The 14,447-nt window shown below is 40.7% G+C and overlaps 1 protein-coding gene across 2 annotated transcripts in view; it reads left to right on the top strand.

Annotated features, from left to right (window-relative positions):
- Positions 1-14,447, top strand: part of FAT3 (FAT atypical cadherin 3) — a 519,284-nt gene that overhangs the window by 9,686 nt on the left and 495,151 nt on the right. The gene's annotated exons all lie outside the window — the stretch shown is intronic.

The raw sequence follows: 14,447 nt of genomic DNA on the forward strand, positions 1-14,447 counted from the left end.
CCAGGTATTTAAAGGGGTGGGTGATTCCCATAGCAGCACATCTCTTATATAATGTAATAATATACAAGCTTCCTTTTTCTTATATTCAGAGATGCCAGAAATCCTACTTTATCTTATGGATGGCTGTTAATCATTCCAGCTTCTTTTCCCCAAACTTGCCTCTTAACTCCTCTTTGACAAGCTGAGGAGTAAGACAGATGGTTTTTGGCGGCTTTGGTGCAATTCCTGACAATTCCAGGCTAAAAGGCGTTCTCCATCCTCATTCTTTTTCAAGGCGATAGTTTTACCTCCCCCTATCTAAGTCAAAAGAGACTCATTGGATTTTGGCCCACGCTTGCCCTTAAAATTTGCGCTTGGGACCAGAAGAATGAAGTTATGATCAAGTGACAGCAGAAACTTTTCTTGGCTCTGGATTTTTAACCTTAGCTCTAGACTTTGGATCATAATTATTTAAGGGAAAAATAATGTTTCCCAGAGGAGCCCTGAACACTGCACAACATTCGGATGAACTTCGTAGTTATCATGTAAGCCAGGTGGGAGAGACGATTAGAAGCTTCTGGAAAATAATGAACAGCGTGCTTTTATGACTCTTTTCAGCAGGTACCTTCTTCTTGACCTTTTCTTAACTGTTGGCTGAAGGCACTTTAGGTTTTAGTAGAGGATTGTTGGCCCAAATCTATAATTATGTCTGCGTTGTGTATCAAGTTTGAGCTGCTATTATCCCTGTGCAACTAGTAAATGATAAAAATAATGACCACCATGAAGAGGAAGTACAAATAGTGTGGCAAGCCAACAACCTGAAAACTTGTGTGGTTCTTTTCTCTGAAGTCTGTCTTCCTTTTATATCAATAAGGGAAGTTTTCAGTGGCTTACCTGGCCCTTCGTGTCAGGGTCCCCAGTGCTGAGTGACACTGAATTGGTTTTATTTCTTCGGTTAACAGAGAGTAAAACCTCAGAGGTCCAGTAAGCAGAGGTTACAAAGACTATCAGATGATTACTTCATCTATTAGTGGTTCTGATTTCAGATAGGTTGCATCTTATTTCAATCTTCTTTTTTTTTTTTTTTAAAGATTTTATTTATTTTTTAGAGAGCGAGAGAGAAACAGCATGAGAGGGGCAAGGGTCAGAGGGAGAAGCAGGCTCCCCGCCGAGCAGGGAGCCCGATGTGGGACTCGATCCCAGGACCCTGGGATCATGACCTGAGCCGAAGGCAGACGCTTAACCATCTGAGCCACCTAGGCGCCCTTATTTCAATCTTCTAAAAAATGTTTTTTGCAGGTGTTTTGTGTGCACGTTGAAGGATACTGTCATTTATCGTTACATTTGGAAGAATTGTAGGGTTCGATAAATATTTATGTGATGCCACTGCATTCACAATGTTTCATTGAAAAGAAAATGAAATGAAAATGAAAATGGGCTGTAGTCTGTATTTTTAGCTTGCTGGTTTTTATGAAAGCATGTCTTATCGACAGAGTCTACAAAGAGTTGTGTGTAGGATTCAATTCAATTTATATTAAATTCTGGGCACCGGTATACGAATTATTGAATATAATAGGAGTCTCCAATTTTCTCTTTGGATGTTGGAGGCTTTAGTGGCTCCTCTAGGGCCACTCTTTGTGATTAAATTCACATTTTCATTTGCATAACATAGTTAATATTCTCATTGCTTTTAAAAAGCAGTATGCTGGTGAGAATAATACTGAGTTAAAATAACATATTGAATATGAAATGTCTTGGGTCAAAAAGTGAATAAAAGTTGAAGGAATTAAGCTGAAAAATTGAGGTGTCTCACATACACACACACACACACACACACATACTAAAAGATATTATGGTGAAAACATAATGTGATTTACCCCCAAGATCTTATAAAATAGAGCTTAAACAATTTTCATAGTTTTTTCTCCACTTGCTTCCTAAAAAGTCTGCCTCCTCTCCCTCTGTTTCCCTTCTTCCTTTTTTCTTGTCACCTCTTTCTTCCCTCATTCCCACATTTGCTGTTCACTGATTCCCTGTAGGCAGGGTACTTTGCACTAAAAAGGATGCACAGATGATTAAGTCAAGGGCTAGCAGTGAAGACAGAAAAGCATGTAATTACAAACTGTGTGGAGCATAAGTGACAAAGTGAGTGCCTTGTGCTCGCCATTCATCATGTTTATTGTGGCCCCAGCATCACCCTTTGGCATCATGGGATGATTTTTACAAATTCCAATTGGAGACAAGACAGTATGAGAGATAACCAGAGCATTAAAGTGAGTTGATGAGGATATATAAGCCAGGCTTAATTGTCAAGGAATGTCTAACCCCGGAAACAGATCCAGGTTTTGTGAGGCTAGAAGTACATACCTTGTATTATCTTGGGTGCCTGCTTTGAGAAAAAGCATAAAAGTCTATGACTACAAAATTACTGTATTTGTTTGAACCGAGGAAGGAATTCACAGCAACTCTTAAGTTTAAAAGTCAGGAAACACCACAAATATCACAAAACTCAGAAAAATAATATATTTTGTTGATTAAATTCCTAACCTACCTCTCTAATACTTCCTTTCTCCTACATTTTTTAGTTACATTTTTGGTTTGATTGCCTGTTCATGGGACAACAATTTTGCAATTGTTTCTATAGAAAGTACAGAAAGATTATTTTGTTTTCCTCCAGTGCTGGTTGATTGAAATTTGTTTTTTATTGTTGATAGTTTAGACATGTTAGTCCATGGTTGTGGCTTGTTATTGGTAATGCTATGTAAATTTTCTACATTGGTGTCAAATTTGAAAAAAATCTCTATTGAGTTTCTTTCTCGTATGAGCTGTAACAGACATCTTTGCTGCTAATACTGTTACTTGTCTGTGCTCTGTAAACAAAAAGAGTCCAGTAATGTCCATTTCAGGGAATCTAATCAACAAAAGAAAAAAAGCATGGTGTGTTTATAATTTGTACATTGCATTTCAGGAGAGAACTTTCATTTTTGACTCTGGAGGCAAGAACCAAGTCTTCCAGTTACAAATGTACATATGTAATGATTGGGGAGTTTTCCACAAACTAGTTTCTGGCTCCATACATTTGAGCTTGGTTCCCCATGTCCCCGCCCCCCCCCCAACTCCCCCCGGCTGTAATGGTTGTCATCATTCTGACCACCACAGGATATGTTCATATAATGATATAAGTTCTAGTCTTTCATGTCCATGCTACAATGCTGGGTCTCTCAGTGCAGTAGGTAGTAGGAGTGCTTTTGGAAACCATTCCTGCACTGGGACAGCTAACAACAATTTGTCTATGACTGGAATTGATGGAGAACCACGTTAATATATGCCAGTGAATGCAAACTAAATGTATCCTTAACTCAATTCTGTCTTATGCCTGCAGCCATTCTACCTGATGATGCAAAATGTAATAGAGGAGAAGTTGGAGGGGAAAGAGAGAGAAGTTTTAAATTATTGTGGTTGAAATATATTACTTTTGCAAAAAAATGTATAAAAATGTACAACCACGTAAAAATTGCTAGGTTCTTCCCTGGGGCTTGGAAGCTTGGAGTCTGATAGCTTCATGTTAGATCAGCATCTGCCTAGCACTGCTAGTAAATGAACATATTTTCAGAGAGAAGTAAGTCTTCAAGGTCAATGGAGGGAGTGGCTGGACCAGGCCTCAAAGGCTGGTCCTTGAATTGAAGAGTGGTGCCAGAGACACCTGCCCCAGGTTTAAGGTCCTTATCCCTCTAGGGTATTATTGAACCAGCAGATGGACAGTGCAAAGGATACAAGACCTAGGCTGCATGTGAATGGATCCGGCTCCCTGGTGCGTCCAAGTATCTCAGAGAAGTGTTCTGGAAATTCAGCACTTGGAGACTAAGAAATCTGCAAGGTCAAGAAGTTTGGGCTCACTGCCTTTTTGGAGTAGCTGGCTGGTGAGAGAATTGCACTGTTCCTTGGGCTCACTATCTTTTATAACACCCATTTGGGAATTCAACAGTATGATACACCAGTATCTGGAAACAGATAAAAAGGGCCTCTAAGGGCTATCCTAGTAACTGTTGGAGTTCTTTCATTTAGACTCATTATCTGTACACTAAAAGCATGACTTGGGGATTTCCCCTAAATCTTGAGGGGTTTTGCTGAATCATCATGTCCACATTATTATTAAAATTTATTATAGATAATCTAATTTATGACTATTCTAATGAATATATCCGTAGTGCGTCTCCCAGTAATTTCCCTGCCCCTCGGCTGCTGGCGTTGGTAGGATGTTTCTGACTTCATGGACTGGAACCTGATAAAGCCCTGTAATTATTGAAAATACACATTCACTTGAGGTCAGCTTTGATAGGGAATTCTATCCGTGGGATATCATATAACAGACTCAAGCCAGGATGAGGCCCTGAGATCCTGAATGAGGTCGTGGGGATGGAGCTTAAAGTTCAAGTCTTCTCCTGAAAGGTCACACCTGCCCTCATGCAGATCACACATCTCTTCTCAGACCTGGGTAGAGTTAATCTGTGTCTTTCTCATCCCTTGAGGACACTAAAGGAATCTTTACCACATGGCGAAACTGAATGAGCTTGGACAGGAAAACACAGTGATTCAGTTTGGGATAACAAGTTCATTAAACATTGTTCTAGTTGTGAAAAGTGCAGGTGTAGTTCTATCTGTGTGTAGTTTTAGCCTAGAGGGCAAATAATCAGGATTGGAGTGCATGAGAATTGCGTTTATGGGTCACTAAATTCTTGTTTCTGAAGTAGGATGGTATAGACACTCCAAGGGTGTTCATGCTAATAGAATTCGATATTCCATGGTCACATGGCATGACTGCAAAATATATATAATAATACCTTGCTAACTGAGAACTTCATAATTTGGTAGGATACATTCAAGAACTAGGATGGAAGCAAAAATTGCTGTTGGGGACCTTATAAATAGCCTTTAAAAAGAATTTGTACTGACATACCCGAACTCTTGTTTTTGTTTTTGTTTTTGTTTTTTGCCCAGACCTTACTTACTTTTACTCTGCACATAATTTTAATAAGCTAGACTTCCCGATACCTATCCTACAGTATTTTAGAAATTGCAAAGCAGAGATATTGATGTAAGAAAGGCTTCATAACAACAGTGAGAAGTAACCCTGTTAATCCTGTCTGTAATCAGACAGCAAGAAGAATAAGTAGCTAACCCACATTGTGTGTTTGTCGTATGCCAGGCATTAAATAAGTACTAAGTCATCTACTTCTCACAGGGATTCCAATAGGTGGGTGCCCTGACTACCCACATCTTATGGATGAGGAAACAAAAACTAGATTTTAAATGACTGTCCATGGTTTCATAGCCCTGGGAGAGCTGGGATTTAAATGAGGCAGGCCAGCACCAGAGTCTGAGCTCTTAATCAGTACACTTTAGACACTCTGGATAAACAGCCCTAAGTGTCTCCTTAAGGGCTGGAACCCAGAGGGAGCCCATCGCTTCATTACCACACGGTGTAATAGCTGATCATTATAGAAGAGGCTCAATCATTGTAGAGGCCCAGGTTCCCTAGAAAACAGAGCCTGGGGCGAAAGTTACAGTGCAGGCTAATGTTTTATTAAGGGTGCGATCCCAGGGGAACGCGGGTGAGGGGCAGGGAAGGAAGCCAGGCCTGAAGGAAGGGAGACCAAATATAAATTGGTACATTATTAAATTGGCTACAGCTTCACAACAAACCCCAGCATGTTTCTCAGTCTCTGCATATATCTCCGGGGAGGCCACATAGGAACGCTGCATCTCGGGGTTGGAGGGGAAGATGAGCCTTCCTTCTTTTGGCTTTTTCCCATTTTTGACCTCTTATTGATCAGCTTCGCCACCTGGGGAGTTAACTCCACTCTTCTGGGTTGTGCTTGGTGTTCCTGGTCAACTAGGGGAGCCCGGACTTTGTTGGCACAGTCTCTCTTACCAGTCCGTGCTCCGGGGCGGGGGGTGGGGCACTCATTTTTCTGTTGTAGCAGCGGATATTCCTGTCAGGAAGCTAGGGAACAAGCTGAGGCCCGAGGGTAGTGGAGCGGGCTGGGCTGAGTGAATCTTGCCACCACACCCACTGGATCTGGGCAGAGAAGTTCAATGTATTGGGGGTAAGATGTTTCATCAAAACCACAAAAGCTAAACAAAGCAAAACTCCGCCCATGAAATTGTGATGCCTCCCTGGGCAGATGCTCAACTCCTTAGAAAAAACTCAGCTACACAAAATGACACATTTCCCAAAGGCTCTGATTTGTCAAAGCATTATGATTCCTGTTTCTCTGGCCCTGGACTGCTTAGAAGTACAAGGGGAAAGTGCCTGCACTTTGTAGTCTTCGACTGATGTGGGCAAATGTGTTTTTAGTATCTCTCCTTTCTTGTGAGCCTGGGACATCTAAGTGCTGTTTTATCAAATGCGTGTGCATGAATTCATGGGCTGGAAATGCAGAGGAGCTAGAGGTGGGGGTTTTTTGAGAGTTTTGTTTGCAGAACTGATTTTCCCATCTTCACTCCTTGTCACAGGGTAATAATCACCTTCCTTATCCTCCTCATCAGCACCATCCCCACTATCATCTCGCACTTAAGCAGAGTCTGCTTTCTGCTAGATACTCTGCAGGCTGTTTCCCGTACTCAATCCTTGCATTAAACTTATGAGGCAGGTACTGTTATTATCCCAGATTTATGGATGTGGGAACTGAAGTTTAGAGAGGTTAAATAACTTGCCCAATTGCACAGAGCTAGTAAGTAACAGAGCCAGGCTTCAGCTCACATTGCCTTACTCCACAGCCCCTGCTCTTGTCCTGACCATATGTTACTCCTGGGGTCTGCATGTTTGGGCCCTCCCAGAAAAATGCCACCCCCACCCCACTCTGGGCATGCCATTTTCTCATGTGCCTTTGTTGCTAGGAGCTTAAGGGGAATATCTGCAGTATACAATCATTTATTTTAATATACATTGTATATTATATTATATAACATATAATGAACATATAATATAGACCAAGTAAATGTATTCAATAAAACAAATGCACAATATATAATACACTTTATAATATAAAATACATAATATAAAATAACATATATAACAATATAGTAGTATATATGTTACATATAAGTTATGTTATATGGTTGATACGATATGTCATAAGTTATGTTATAGCATATATAATATATGTTGAGCACCAACTATGTGCCAGGCATTGTTCTAGGCCCTGAGTTAGACCAGTGAGCCAAATGGACAAGAGTCCTTTTCTTTGTAATATTCTAATGGAGAAATAGATAATAGTCAAGATAAGTATAATACATAATATGTTAGATGGGTTTAAGTGCTAAGCGGAAAAATCATGCAAGTAAGGGAGAAAGAAAGTGACACAGGCAGTAGTGGATTCCAAAGAATGCATCACTAAGATGACCTCTAGATAACATCCTGAAGGAATTTTAGATTCGTAAACTGGTTATTTCAACGTGCAAGAGGGCAATAAAAATGGGGAGCAAACTCGGTTGATTGCCACATACAAACTTAGGTAAGTACTCTTTGTGACTAACAAAAACCACTGTGAACTAACTGTAGGCAGAATATAATATTGGGGCACCTGGGTGGCTCAGATGGTCAAGCATCTGCCTTCGGCTCAGGTCATGATCCCAAGGTCCTGGGATCGAGTCCCGCATCGGGCTCCCTGCTAGGCGGGGAGCCTGCTTCTCCCTCTGCCTCTGCCTCTCTCTCTCTCTCTGACTCTCATGAATAAATAAATAAAACATTAAAAAAAATAAAAAACACAATTATTATAAATGCAGATTTGTTAAATGCAGAAGTCTCCTGTTTAAAAGTATTTTCCAGTTGGGCGCCTGGGTGGCTCAGTTGGTTAAGCAACTGCCTTCAGCTCAGGTCGTGATCCTGAAGTCCCAGGATCGAGTCCCACATCGGGCTCCCCGCTCAGTGGGGAGTCTGCTTCTCCCTCTGACCCTCTCCCCTCTCATGCTCTCTCTCACTCTCTCTCTCAAATAAATAAATAAAATCTTTAAAAATAAATAAATAAAAATAAAAGTATTTTCCAGTTAATCAAAAGGCTTAATATAAATGTACCCCATCTCAAATTTCCTTTAACTCCAGCATGCCTACCCCACAAGAGGAACAACTTTTTTGCTGCCCCCTCTCTTATTAATTATACTTATTTCCCATCTTCCTTCTGGAGTCCCATTTTTCTGAGTCCTGTTTTATAGCAATTGGACTTTTGTTATCGTCAATTGTATTGTCTTTAAACCTATTGGATTGAGCGTCTGCTGTGTCAGGTGTGATGTCCTAGCTGCTGAGCACAGAGGACTTCCGTTCTAATGGGGAGGATGAGGCATGCAGGTAGGAAAAGTGGAAATACATACACATCCTATATGTAAATTATGGATTTTCAAGGAATTACAGTAATTTAATATACTTTCTGTTAAATTATAATTGGACTGGATTCTCTTAGAAGTCTAGTTACCTTGGAGTTTATTTAAACTAAGAGAAAAAAAGTCGTAATGTTTGTATGCAGTACGTACTTGGTCCTTTAACAGTTGTGACAAATAGCAAGGAATTAGGGCATGCTGCACTTGTGATCCATACTAAACACTGGCATTTTGGATTGTACACAATTTAAAGAAATGTCTCAAATCCTTTTTGAAATACTGTAGTAACCAATACATAGAGGCACACCCTAGGTGGGTGTAGGAATACAGTTTCGAAAAGAAAGAGAAAATATCACACTTGAAATGACTCCATCATTTTGTAAATGATAGAACTTGGAGAGCGTGGCTTCCCTTAGCTGTTGAGGATGAGGATCACCTTGACGAGGATCCTTCCCCACTCAACCTCTCCTGCACCGAGACACATGTGTGCACACCCTCCTGAGTGGCCAGGGGTAGGGGTGGGGTGGTGGGGGTGGGGCTTGAACTGGATTGACGGTTCAATCCAGTTTGACTTGAACAGGTGACAGGAAAGCACTGGAGGGGATGCCTGGGTGGCCCAGTCAGTTAAGCATCTGACTCTTGGTTTTGGCTCAGGTCGTGATCTCAGGGTCGTGAAATCAGCCCTGCGTTGGGGCTCCTTGCATGCTCAGTGTGGAGTCTGCTTGAGATTCTCTCTCCCTCTCTCTCTGCCCCTCCCACTCATGCTCTCTCAAATAAATCTTTAAAAAAATTAAAAAATAAAAACTCTCTGATGGATTCTTTGGGGCACAGTTAGCCCAGTGCCCTGAGATGACAATCAAGGAAGGTGAGACTTACTGAGATAAGTGACTTTTCCATGGCCCACAGCTGGTCAGGGAACCTTGAACTCAGGACTTGTAAGCATGAGTCCTGTTTTGCTCAGAGCTGTCTTGATGATTCAGAAGATGTTTTTTATGTTATGGGTTGTCATCATTAACCATATTTGTTACTAAAAGGTATGATTACTGGCTTGGCTGTAAGAAACATCACTTTTTACTAGAATGGCTGATGTCAGAGTTGACTATGTGTGTATTTCATACGCGGGAGGTTTTTAGGTGACTGTCCTTTATGGCGTTTTACAACTGAGTATTTTAAATTCTGTTGTTTACTGACCTAAAAACATCATACCTCACATTTGAAGCAAGGATGAAAGCGCACTTTTTTTTTAATCCCACATCCTCCGTTTTTAGTCACAGAACTCTTTAAATTAAGTCATTAGCATATGCAAACAACACTCCTTTTCCCAAAGTGGTTTTTTTACTCCACAATTATTATGTTGTTTTGGGTAAGATAAATAAACCCAACATTAAAACATTAGACACTGAAATGAGAAACAGTAGCATTGCCATTATAAAATATTAGGGAGCTATTAAAAACATGAGCAAATACAAACCATTTCCCTGTGGCTCCTGGCAGGCGTGTTGAGCAAAGCGATGCCCCCTGGTACTCTCGCTTCCACGTGTGAACTCTGGGATGTTGGAAATTCTCTACTGGGAATGACTGGCCAGGCCACTTAGCCAAGGGTGGGTGGGAAAGAGAGGCTTCTGCATTCTTTTGTTCTGTTCAAAACAATGCAGTTTCTCCAGCTGTGAGGTCAAATTTCCAGCCCTTTCCTAAACTTAAATTGTCTGCTTTGTCTAATACTATTTCAGGCAGTTCTGTTTTCAGGCAGACAGACAGATCTACAGTGGGGAAGCAACCCATGTCGGGAACATGCATATGGGGTTGGCTCTTGGGCAAAAAGTGAATCATTCTGGGGACCTCGGATACTAATGTAACATGCAGAGTTTGGTAACCAGGTTTGAGTCGATGGCCTGAAGGTTTCTTTCTGTTGCAGGGGAATATTTCCTAGTTGGCACATAGGATTCTTAATAAAGAGGTTGGAAACACTAGCCTTGCTGTGCTTTCACTTCTCTAAAGATCAGGAGTTTTCTCTCTTTCTCAGATGGATCCTAGAATCTCTCATTCTGGATAGTAAAGTGTGTTTTTGTTCACTTGGGTGTTTGTTGTTGCTGTTTTCTGTCTTTTAGTGTTTCTGAGTTGCTCTGATTTGGCAACTCCTGAACCGACATATGAACCCCAAATAATTGTACTGAGAAATGCAGAAATTATTGAGCAAGAGGCTATTGGATTTCCATAAGTAAGCAAATATATCCTAAGAGCTCATGGGTGAAAATTGCTTTTTATTTAATGAGTCATTTTTATCGGAAGGTAATGATTATGTCCAGGCCATAAATACAGTGTAAATTCCCCTCAGTGGACATTAAAAAGATGACTTTCAATTGGAAACAGCTCTAAAGGCTTCAGAATATTGAGTTTACAAAATTTTAAACCTATGCATCCTGCACCATATGAAGATGAGGAAATGGATGAAACCCAGCAAGAGCTCACATGCAGGAACAGATGTTTATGACCGTGCAACACAACTTGGAGAGAACATATAATGGTATAACGGTTAAGAGTTTTAAAAGGATTGTCACATGCATCACCTTATTTTGTTACAGGCACCCTCTGAGTGATCTGCCCTTTCCCCATTTTGTAAATGAGAAAACAGGCACAGAGGGGGTTTAGGGATTTGTCCAAATACCTCATATTTCCAACATCTCAGACTGCCTCTTCTTCTGTTTATGAATGTGTGATTTTTAGGACTAGCAATTTGAGCAATTTGTCTTCAAAGTCTGAATAAATTTTTCTTTCAGGAATATTCGTCTAGGAACAAGAGTTATTGCCGGTGGTTAAACTTACTTGTTTATACAGGATGATTTTTAAAAATGCAGCTGGGCTCCACATATAGCTGGGAAATAAAAACCATTGTCCAGTTACTTGAAGTCACATTTAGGCTATGTGATCTGTATTCTGTCTGTATTAAGATTCTGTTCAGCTGCTCAGAGAGCAAATGATAGAACGTTTCCAGCTGACATTCATGCTACCAAAGTATCTAACTGGCTGTTTCCAACTAGCCCTGTGCGATCCGCTGGCTTGTTAGAATTGCTGCGCATGCCCAAGATGTGGGTGTATAGCCCTGCTATTCACACCCTGGCAATACTTTATCTTTGTTCAATGTTAGCTGCATATTTGTCTTACTCCTTCTGCTTGATTGTAGGCTCCTTGAAGGCAGGATTTATTTTTCTAAATAAATATGCCCCATTGTGTCCTGTGCCTTTCTGGGTCAGAGTTTGGGATAGGATCACTGCTCAGTAGGTACTTTTGAAAGAAGGAAGAGAAGGAAGGGCTGGCTATGTATAGCCAAATGCCACTATCTATCTCTGTCCCATTCCTTTCCAGAAGTTGGATTAGATGGAGACATGTTTCCTGGCCATCAACTTTGTGCGAACTCTGAGCATGTGGAGATTTGTTCCATAACCTTCTTTGTTCTTCTGTGGTTCAAAGCTTTGAATAATGTATGTGTAGACAAAGGAAATTGAGACACGGATGATCTACGAGGAGCTTTTGTCAAATACTGGAGTTTGAGGTTTATTTTTTTCCCCAGCCATTTAAGGTAATGACAAAAATAATGATAATAGCTTACATTTAATAAATATATTTGATTTTCAATAATTTTCAGTACTTCTCATTGACCCCATAGTAACTACCTTATGGCTTCTTTCTTCCTGCCCTAACAGAGCCAATAAAATGTCCGAAGAGCTGCCTGTCACTTTTTATAAATGTGGTCATCTGAGATTTCCAGTCTTTTCTTATTATTTTAAAGATTTACTTATTTATTTTAGAGGGAGAGAGAGGGAGAGAGCACACACACACGTGGGTGTGGGGCAGAGGGAGAGAATCCCCAAGCAGACTCCCTGCTGAGCACAGAGTCCAAAGCCAGGGCCTGATCTCACAACCCATGAGATCATGACCTGAGCCAAAACTAAGAGTCAGGTTAACTGACTGAGCCACCCAGGCGTCCCCTCCAGTGCTTTCTTGTCACCTGGCTTGTTCTTCTCTTAGAGACAGTGTGTTTAATGCTCTCTTGGCCCCTTTTTAGTCTGACTCTATATTTCTATTTTCTGATGGACTTCGTCCTCAACATAATTTTTTTATTATCTTTCTTCTCTTCTATCTTTCAGTCAAGCCCCATAAACCTCTTACTAATAAGTTCAGCTCACCAAGCAGCTCATCCAGCAGGAGATGCCTCCCAGATCCTGTTTGGATTTCAGGCAACAGTTTTCCATATAAGGTGTTCCATGCTATTTGGAATGTGCCAAGGGCCTCGAATTTCACTCCTTTCTTAAAGATGTGAATATATTAATCTTCAGGTCCTTCAATTTCTATTTTATATACATTGACCTCTTTTGGTATTTCTTTGCAGAAGTACTTTAGTGTTTTTCCAAGTTAGGTCTTTGGCCTTATCACCTCCCTATTGCCCTCCCATCCATATGCTTTCAGTAGGTAACACTTTTTTGACTACTTCAGAAATATTCTATCTTCAGGGCGCCTGGGTGGCTCAGTTGGTTATGTGTCTGACTCTTGATTTCGGCTCAGATCATGATCTCAGGGTCGTGAGATCGAGCCCTGCATCTGGTTCCACGCTCAGCACAGAGTCTGCTTGGGATTCTCTCTCTGCCCCTCCCCTGCTTGCACTCTCTCTAAAATAAATAAAATCTTTAAAGAATATATTCTATTTTCTCTTTCATTCAGTCTTCTTTTTCACTAAGAAATATTCTTTCTCCTTGAGAAAGCATAGTTTTAAAGCTTGCTCCACAAATAGTTTATACTAAGTGAGTTGTTTTATATACAGCGCAGAGCACAATGTTTCTATTCCTTATACATTTATTTCAGCTTCTTCACTGCAAATGTAACAGGCATTACTGAGGATCAGCAGCACCGGCCCCTATACAGTCAGATGTTCATAAATGTAAACACAAAAGTATTCAGTTGTCCAACATTTCTGCATGGCCTCATTTTTCTTCTGGCAGGTAGCACACACTACTTTTGATGGGTTACCCTGTTGGGGGGCCAGGAAAAGGGTCCCCATGAGCAGAAATCATCTCTTTTGTATGTATCAGGCAGTTCTAAGACTCTTTGGTGGTAATCCAGACCAAGGGGGATCATTCTGTCTTTGCCTTTGTCAAAATCACTTTGTTGGACTGTAGATGAGAAAATAGCCTGCCACTCTGGACTGGTACTGTTTATTCTCTGATAGCTAGGAGACTCTTATGAATAAGTAAGAGAAAGATTTGCAGGTCAGCTCTTGGCTTTGGTGTCCATATCTGTTCATATTCCGGGCCAGAATCTTTCACAGATGTGATCAAAATATCCAAAGTACTAAAGAAAAAAAAATCAAGCTTTTTTCATTTAGGTTCGAACTTTATGTTTGTTACTGTTTCAGAATTGCTAACATGACCAGAATGGGGTCTCTGGAGTGTAAAAATGTGAGCTTTTTAGTTCTATCCATATGAGGAAGAAACTCAGGGAGAATCAGACCAGGTTCTGGAAGATCGATGTCCTAGCATGGGGCTGTGAGGTTAGGTGAGGTTGAAGGCCAGCTTAAAGGGGCTGGCTAGGTCATTAACTGGGAGAACATATAGACAAAGTAACTGGGAGAGAGACAAGATGGATAGTGCTATCGCTTGATGATGTTGTTGGGTTGGAATTCCATCATGTAATCAGAATCTCGTGTGTGTGTGTGTTTAAGGAAGCTGGTTACAGGTGAGGTCTGTTCTCAAGATAAATGTTGTTAAATTTTATAACCGGGATTATGTGTAGGAAATGTTAAATTGGAAAGCAAATATGGATGCACCAGTCACATATAGAGTGTCTCATCTTCAAAATTCCCTCTTGTACTTAACGTTTGATATTTATGGTGCATCTTGCTCATGGCTAGAGTGAACAGTTTGGAGCTGGTACATGAACATTCCACTTGCTCTGTGGCCCTCAGTGTTTGGTGGTCCTTAATCAGTCTGTGTCCCCCTGTCATCCTCCTGTAGACAGACATGGCCGTCGGCTTGATCTGCCAACTGTCATTTATACAGCTGTTTCTTTTCTTCTTTTTTGAGCATCCCAAAGGAAATCAT

Source organism: Mirounga angustirostris, unplaced genomic scaffold (genome assembly GCF_029215605.1).
Source record: "Mirounga angustirostris isolate CCGP_5_RB_7025 unplaced genomic scaffold, mMirAng1.0.hap1 SCAF_13, whole genome shotgun sequence".
NCBI lineage: Eukaryota > Metazoa > Chordata > Mammalia > Carnivora > Phocidae > Mirounga > Mirounga angustirostris.